The 8,755-nt window shown below is 49.8% G+C and overlaps 1 long non-coding RNA gene across 1 annotated transcript; it reads left to right on the top strand.

The window, feature by feature from the left end:
• Nucleotides 1–988: 988 nt before the first annotated feature.
• LOC102472601 (uncharacterized) lies at nucleotides 989–5,204 on the top strand. The gene is made up of 3 exons (XR_003549404.1): nucleotides 989–1,522; nucleotides 1,947–2,016; nucleotides 5,102–5,204. It is a non-coding gene; the product is annotated as an uncharacterized LOC102472601 (long non-coding RNA).
• The last annotated feature ends 3,551 nt before the right edge of the window (nucleotides 5,205–8,755 follow it).

The following is an 8,755-nucleotide window of genomic DNA, read 5'->3' as shown; positions in this document are numbered from 1 at the left end:
TTTTATTTATTTATTTATTTTTGGAGAGGTTTTTTGCCATATGGCGCATGTGCTCGCCAGACAGAGAGAGAGACAGAGAGACAGAAAGTGAGAAATCACCCCCTAGGGGGGATGGCCATGCTGCAATCCCTTCTCCTCCATTCTCCTCTCGGGATCTTGGGCACGCACGCACACGCGCCCGGCGTGAGTTTTAAGCCACCGGGTCTGGGACGAGAACCGCGGTTGACTATGTGGGAGTCCAGTGACATAGCCATTATGCTAACTGCTGGTCCCTCCTGAACTGTTAATTCTTAACTGTCGTTTTTTTACGATGTTGAGTAATTTCACCACTCCTATCAGTAGTGAATAAAAGCCCCAATCCTTCCACATCCTTGTCAGCACTGTGTGTTTTCAATTTTTGAAGTTTTAGCCATCCCGAGTATGTGTGTGTGTGTGTGTGTGTGTGTGTGTTTAAGAGTTATTTTTTATTTAACTTTATTTATTTAGACCAGAGAGGGACAGATTGAGAGTGAGGGTGAGAGCAAGAGAGAGAAAGTGAGAAAATCAGCTGCCTGGTCTGGGACTTGAACCATGGTTGACCACGTGGGAGTCCAGCACCCTTAACCACCATGCTACCTGCCGGCTCCTGTCCTAGGTATGTGGTTTTAATTTGCATTTCCCCGTAACTGATTAGATTGTATGTATTCCTTTCTTTTTTTGGGGGGTGTCCTATGAGGTGCCTTTGCTGCTTTTTTTTGGGGGGGAGAGGTTTTTGCTGTAGGGCATGTGTACTTGCCAGAAAGACAGAGACAGACAGTGAGACTGAAAGCGAGAAGTCATCTCCCAGGGGGGATGGCCACGCCGCAATCCCTTCTCCTCCATTCTCCTTTCGGGATCTTGGGCACGCACGCACACGCGCCCAACCTGAGTGTAAGCCACCAGGTCTGGGACTCGAACTGCGGTCAACTACGTGGGAGTCCAGCAGTGTAGCCATTATGCCATCTGCTGGTCCCAAGGTGCCTTTGTTTTTTTCACCTTACTTCCCAGGTAGCTTGCCTTTATTCAGTAACTGTAGCTATAGCTCAAACCCTCAGCCACCTTGGGCCTGGATACTCTAGAAAGCAGCTACTTCGCTAGAAAGCAGCAAGTAGTACCATGAGGGGCTCTCTGTCCTGGGATATGCTGCCTGCACAACAGCTGGTGTGGGCCCCCATATACTGACTGGGTCCCAAAGACAGGCCTTTGTCTTCCTGTCTGGGTGTCCTCCATTGGCAGCTCCCCAGTGAGAAGGCCATCCTCTTGGCTGTGGTGCCTGGTATTTCATCACCACAGGACTGCGTCAGAGACACCTCAGCTGAGACGCCAACCTCAGTGGGAGGACAGGCAGGATCTAGGCGGGACGTGAGGGATCTTCCAGTTCCTCCCCCTGCTTTTACCCAAGCTGCTGCTCGCTTCTTATCGCTGAAGTAAGAATGTAGAAAGTGGCTCTGGCGTGCCGAGCAGTGGCCAGGGCTTCCACCCCTTCCTGGCTGGGAGACCCAAGGTAAATGACTTCCCCTCTTTTAGCCTCTTTCCTCCCCTGGGCACCATCAGGGCCCCTCTGGTCAGGGTGGTTGGGAGTGTTCAGGACAGACTGCAGGGTATTGGTGACACCCTGCTCCAGGCCACCCACTGGCAATGGTGTTGGACCTGGGAATCCACTCTGCTACACCTGGCTGCCTTCATGTGAATCCGTTTTTTAAATTTTATTTTAAAGAATTATTTTAATTTAACTTTATTATTATTATTTAATTTGAGAGAGAGAGAGGGAAAATTTTGAAAGCAAGCTACCAGGTCTGGAACTCGAACTGCAGTCGGCCTTGTGGGAGTCTAGTGCCCTTAACTACCATGCCACCTGCCAGCCCCCATGTGAATCTTTTTTTTAAAGCATTATTTTAACTTTATTTATTATTAATATTATTTTCTAGTTTGGTCAGAGAGAGAGAGAAAGTGAGAAAGCAAGCCACCAGGTCCGGGACTTGAACCACGGTTGGCCATGTGAGTGTCAGCACCTTTAACCACTATGCTACCTGTTGGCCCCCTATGTGAATCTTTTTAACAATGGCAACCACATGCTTGGGTGTTTAATGGGCACCAGGCTAGCCCTTTGCATACAGGGGGCTTTAGTGCTGCCCACTGCCCAGTACTGCTGAGTCTGGAGGTTCTGACAGGATGTTTCTGGGTTAGGAGACCAGGAGGCAGCTGAGCTCGGATACCGGGCCTGTTCTTTTCCTTCTACATTATCCTTTCTTTTTTTTTTTTTTGGAGAGGTTTTCTCTATAGGGCGCCTGTGCTCGCCAGACAAACAGAGAGAGACATAGAGACAGAAAGCGAGAAATCACCTCCCGGGGGGGAGATGGTCTCGCCGCAATCCCTTCTCCTCCCAGGATCTTGGGCACGCACGCACACGCGCCCGGCGTGAGTTTCAAGCCACCGGGTCCGGGACGCGAACCCCGGTTGACTACGTGGGAGTCCAGCGACATAGCCATTACGCTAGCTGCTGGTTCCCTACATTATCCTTTCTTTGTACTTCGGGGCCTCCATCTCAGACCCAGGAGGTATTCTGAGCTGAACTGTCCCAGGGGAAAATGAAGTGTTGGGAAGAGAATCACTAACTCCCAACCACAGCCTTATAAAGTATTCTCCCTGGCTTCCTGCTTGCTAAGCTCTTTCCTCCCTCAGATTTCCATTAGCTCTTCCCATGTTAAATGCTTGTCTCCACTGCTCAGTCTCTAGGTTAGTCAGGTATCTGCTCATGTGTCCCTCAGACCATATGGCTAACACAGCCCCCTATTCCCTCCTATCCTGTTCCCTTACTTTACTTAGTGCCTCTCTACCACCTGACCTTACATGCACGTGTATCTGTATTTGTCCGACTCCCTGCCATAAGGTGCGCCTCATGAAGGCAAGCCTGGGTCTTGGTGATGCTCTGTCTCTGCCACTGTCTGGAACTTCGGTTGTACTTAAAAAACTTTGGTGGCATGACTAGAGTTCATAGTGTTTCCATGGTTATTTCTCGCCTAGGCCGGGTGGAGGACACTTGGGTTCATTCATTGTGTACTGGGACATCAGAGGCTGTGCTTCTTCATTGTATCAGTACTTACAAGGATGGGAAGGATTGCCCAAGGGGGCACATAGAGAGGAGTGCAGTGCAGTCTCTGAGGTTGAGAAGTCTTCTGGAGTAGACACTAGTTAGGCTGAGACCTTGGAGGAGGAGGAAAAAGAACGCCAAGAAAGTACAGGAGATGGAGGCGAGAGGGAAGGGCCTTGGTGACAGAATCCTGACAGAGGTGGGAGTGGGGAGAAGAAGCTGGAGAGGTACGGTAATCATGCCATGGTCATTAGTCTTTACGAGGCCTTTCCAGAGATTTGTCTCAGCTCATGCAGGGTCTCTTTTCAGTGGTCGAAAGGACTTTGTTCCATGTTCTGAGCACACTGAGGAGCCACAAAAGGTACTTGAGCAGGGAGGAGCGGGGTCGAGAGTAGAGGCTGGAAGTCTTGGGAGAAGGCTGGGGCTAGAGGTAGGAGTTGGAGAGAGCCATTCAGGACAGGGCTGAGTAGGGTGGCAGGTGTGCAGGGTGAGTGAGCAGAAGGCAACTGGAAGGAAGGGCAGCATAGGCTTACCTTGAAGGGCCTTGAGTATAAACCTGAGGAGTTTGACTTTTTTGCTGGGAACAGTGGGGAGCCTCAGATTTGAGGGTCCCTCTAGTTGCTGAAGGGGACAGGTCACAGAAAATGAGAGTGGAGAGTGGAGCTGAGGGAGGAGTTGGGGCAGGCCCTGCTGGACCCTAGCCAGGCTGGAGAGAGGGGTGGGAGGGGGAAGGAGTGGAAGAAGAGAGGTGCTCACATTGGAGACTGACATGTAGGCTGGTGGGATATTTAGGACCAGGGCTTCCTGTGATCCTTTGTGTTCAGGAGGTGGGGTGTTGTTAAAGTCTGCTGGCAAGGGGAGTCCTTCACTGCTGCTCTGGTCCTTGTAGCTTGGAAGGCCAGAATGTGGTTTCTCACCGACCTGTTTACTTCTCTGTCACTGTCCATCTTGTCTTTCCTCCCACTTACCTCCCTTCCTTTTGCCTGGGGCCTGGGCAGTCTGCCACTGTCACATGCCAGGCAGTGGCGTGTCCGGCCCACCAGCTCCCTGGGGCACGAGAGAAAGCTGATGCCCATGGTGTCCCTAGAGCCAGCTGCCACTTCTCTGGGGGCTGCGTAGCTCCTGACCTGCTGTCCGCAAATAACCCTGGGCTGGGAAAGGCAAAAGGCGCCTTGAGCTCCATGGCTCCTGTCCAGACCCCAGGCTCCAGGTAGGAGCCCAGCTGGCTGCCTCACGCCCTTCTCTCCTCTGCTTTGGGAACCTGAGATGAAGCAGTGACCTCGGCGTCTGTCAGTCTGTTGGCTGCTGGTCTCTGAGGACTGAAGCAGACATTTTAGGGAAGATACCAGAACCTTGGTTGAGCCCCCAGGACTGGCCTCTAGGCCCCAGACAACTAAATACAGAGTATGTTTGTATCTTGTTCAAGATCCTTAAGCGTCTGAGACCCGTCTTTTCCTCCGTTATCTTACGGGGACAAGGACAGAGCTGAAGGTGTGATGGCCCAGTGTGGGGAGTTCAGGGATGGGGGTGTTTAATTGGCTGAAGATGGTAGGTGGTGGCTCCCTGGTTTGGAAAGGAGAAAGAATGAGTGTTGAGGCAGGGGGAGGTAGCAGGCAGATGCTGCTGTGAGCCCTCCCTCAGGTGCCCAGGTCTATCTGATTCATTCCAGGTGACTTCAGCGTTGGGGCATGGGAGTAATGCAGGGGGCGGGGCCGAAGCTACCTTGATGACTGCCCAGTGGGAAGTGAAGGTGGGTGGAGGGACCACCTCCTCCCAGCATGAGTATCCTGAATGTGTCTTCTCCCAGATTGGGGTCTCTTGGGACATGGCTACATATCCCACCTGTGACTCAGGGGAGGGCTTTCTTTTGCCCTTACTGGCTTCACTTGTTCAGGCAAAGCAGCCAGACGGCCTTAGATCCTGGGTGTCCTGAGGAAAGAGGCCAGGGCTGAATCCCCTCCCCCTCTGAACTGCTTCTCCCTTGTCTTGCAGCCAGTGCTCTGTCCACGGTGCCTCCTGCATGTCCTGCTGCCCTGAGCTGTCCCAGGCTAGGTGACAGTGTGTCACGCTGCCACCATGAACGAGGTGTCTGTCATCAAAGAAGGCTGGCTGCACAAGCGCGGTAAGGGGCTGCTTTGCCTAGTAGATTGTTATCTCCCCCTCTTCTCTGGCCCTCTTATTGATGCCCTGAGAGGCAGGCAGAGATGCAGAGCGTTCACTAGCTCCATCCAGGCCAGTAACTCTTGATACTTACCTATTTCAGCAGTAGTTTGGGCAGAGGGCTGTGAATCTGCCTGGGGCCGAGCCTCCAGGCCAAACTGGATATCCGAATGAGCCACAGGCCAGGCCTTGTGCTCCGTTTCTGCAATAGTGATCTCATTCATAGTCCCGTTTCATAGATGAAAACATGGAGGCTCAGAGAGGGAAGTCACTTGATTGAAGTAACGCAGTAAGGCAACATTTAATATCCATTCATTTAGCACAGATTTGCCTGCCATGTGCGGTATGCCACGTCGTCCTAGATGCATGGAGCTTACATTTGGGTAAGCAGTAAACAAGCAGACACATTATGTCAGGTTGTAATTAGTGCTGTTATGAAAAGCAAGAGCTCCTCAAAAGGAGCAAGGGGCTGGGGAGAGAGGGCTAGAGGAGGCTGCTCTGAGGAGGTGACAGTGCACAGAACCCTGGAGGAGATGAGGCACAAGCCGAACTGATATCTGGGCAGGGGTGTTAAGCAGCAAAGACAGAGGTTCCCAGGTGGGAGTATGATAACATTTTCTAGGAGCAGCGTGTCTGGAGCAGTGAGCCAGGACAAGCTGGAAGAGGTGAGGCAGAGGGGTGACATGGGATATAACTGTGTTGGGCCTTTCAGCCATGAAAAAGACCTTGACTTTGACTGTCAAGGCTGCAGGTCACCCTGGGATATTGCCTCATCTGGTTGTACTGATGTGAAGCTGAGGCCCTGAGCGAAGTCATGGACAGGGAAGACACGATGAGGCTAGATGTTTAGCCCCAGGGCCACCTGTCCCTACAGCCAGCTGCTCTGTGATGGTGGGAGACAGGAAGAAGTGTATGCTGAGAATTGGCTTTGTCTCTGGGGAGGAAGACTGCAGGCCTGGTAGTAGCTGCTCTTTTATTTATTCGACAAACATTTCCTGGGCAGCTGCAATTGGCTGGGTACTGTTCTGGGTATTGGGGATATAGCAGTATCAAACCAAACAGTGATAGTGAACCAAACAGCCCCATCCTGGTCTTGAGATCTTCATTCTGATTGGGATGGCAGACAGCACCCTGGTAGACAGTGGTGGTATGTGCTATAGACAAAAGCCACATGATGTGAGAAAGACAAGGTGTGAGGTGGGTGGGCAGGTTCAGGGAAGCTTTCATAAACAGGGTGGTCAGGAAGGGCTTAACTGAGAAGGTGGTGTTGGAGTAATGACCTGAAGGAAGCAAGGGAGTCAGGCCCACAGTTACTGGAGCACAGGAGGATAAAGGCAGTCTTGAGAGTAGAGTGAGCAGCACATTTGAAAGGTGGCTGTTGCAGGGTGGCTGGAGTTGTGGGGCTGGCCTTGTGGGAATTGGGGAAAGTACTGGCTCATCCTGCAACCACAGAACAGTCCTGAGAGACAGAGACCACTCCCCAGGACCAGGCTTCCCATCAGACTGAGCAGAGAAAACACATTTCCTGCTGCCCTTCTCAGGGTAGACAGCACTACTGGACAACTCTATCATGGTGCTATCTGCCCTCTCAGTGCCTCAGGGCACCTTGGTCCAGTGCCCCCAGACTGAGCCTTGAGTTTGGGGCTCTCAGTGGGACTTTCTTAACCTTTGCAAATGTCAAGGTCCTAACCCTGGCTCTGCTACTTCTTGGTGTGACTGTGGGCAAGCTGTGTCACCTCCCTGAGCCTTGGTTTTTCATCTGTAATATGGGTTAATAACCCAGACCTCTGATGTTGTCAGCTCCCCGAGGACAGGGATTTTCACATGTGCTATGCTCAGTGCCTCAAAAAGTGCTTGGTCTTCAGTAGACACGTACTGACTGACTATTGGAGTGACTGGGATTGTGTGTGTGGTTAATAGGTGTATTGAGTGTATACCAAGGTCTTGGAAAAACTATACATGGGTTTCAAAATTTTTGTACCAAAATAAGCTCATATTTTAATTACATTTTCCATGAACTTTTTGAAGCCCCCTCTCTTCCCCATGTGAACAAATATACATTTGTGTAAATACCTCGTTTTCTTTTGGGTATATACCTAGAGTAGAATTCCTAGATTGTATATTCTATATTTATAACCTGCATTTATATAGGTTATGTAGATTGTGTCATATAGTCTATATTTATAATCTATAGTTTACGTCTATAGTTAAAAAAAATTTCCAGAGGGCTCATGTGCTCTCCAAGAGACAGAGAGAGGGAAAGTGAGGAAGTACCCCCTATGGGGAATTGTCACATTGTAGTCCCTGCTCCATTTCATTATCCTTTCAGGATTTTGGGCACCCATACACATGCACCCATTGTGTTTTTCAAGCCAACAGGATTTTAACTGTTTAGTAAGCCATGTGGGATCCAGCCACTTTAGCCATCAAGCCATAGGCTGGTCCTGTTTAGTTTTTTGAGAAAGCACCAAGCTTTTCCGGAGCAGCTATACTATCTTATAATCCCATCAACAACTCAGGAGGATTTCAGTTTTTCCATATCTTTGCCAACATTTGCTATTTTTTGCTTTTTGAGCATCTTTTCATGTGCTTGTTGGCCATTTGTATGTTTTTAGAGAAAAGTCAGTTTAAGTACTTTGTCCTTTTTTTTTTATTAAAGATTTTTGCCATAGGGTGTGTGCACTCACCAGAAAGGAGACAGACAGAGCGATAAGAGGGAAAGTGAGAAATCATCCCCCAAGGGGAATGGCCACATTGCAATCCCTTCTCCATTCTCCTCCTGGGATTTTGGGCATGCACACACACATGCCTGACATGATTTTCAGGTTGCCAGGTCTAGGATTCAAACCATGGTGCGCCATGTGGGAGTCTAGCTCCTTAACCACTACACCACCTGCTGACCCTGCTTTGCTTATTTATTTATTCTTTTGGAGAGTTTTTTTTTTTTTTTTTTTTTTTTTTTTTTTTTTTTTTTGCTATAGGGCACTTGCTTGAAAGACAGAAAGCAAGAAATCACCCTGTGGGGGGTGGGGGTGGCCATGCCTCAGTCCCTTCTCTTCTGTTCTCCTCCTGGGATCTTGGGCACATGTGCACATGTGTCCAGAGTGAATTTTAAGCCACTAGGTCTGGGACTCGAACCAGGGTTGGCCATATGGGAATCCAGTGATGTAACTGCTATGCCATCTGTTGGCCCTCACTTTGTTTATCTTTTAATTGGACTTACTTTTTGTTGTAGTGTTAAGATTTTTTTAAATTTTTTTTATTTTTTTGCTGTAGGGTGCATAAGCTTACTGGAGAGACGTAGAGAGACAGACAGAAAGCAAGAAATCGCCCCCTGGGGTGGGCCACATTGCAATCCCTTCTCTGTTCTCTTGGGATTTGGGGCATGTACACACGTGCTACTGGGTCTGGGATTCAAACTGTGTTTCAACTACATGGGAGTCCAGCGATGTAACCATTATGCCATCTGCTGGTCCAAAAAGTTCT

Source organism: Tupaia chinensis, unplaced genomic scaffold, assembly GCF_000334495.1.
Source record: "Tupaia chinensis unplaced genomic scaffold, TupChi_1.0 Scaffold000037_18, whole genome shotgun sequence".
NCBI lineage: Eukaryota > Metazoa > Chordata > Mammalia > Scandentia > Tupaiidae > Tupaia > Tupaia belangeri.
Note: the sequence above shows the minus strand (reverse complement) of the source record. Positions and strands in the feature narration are given on the sequence as shown.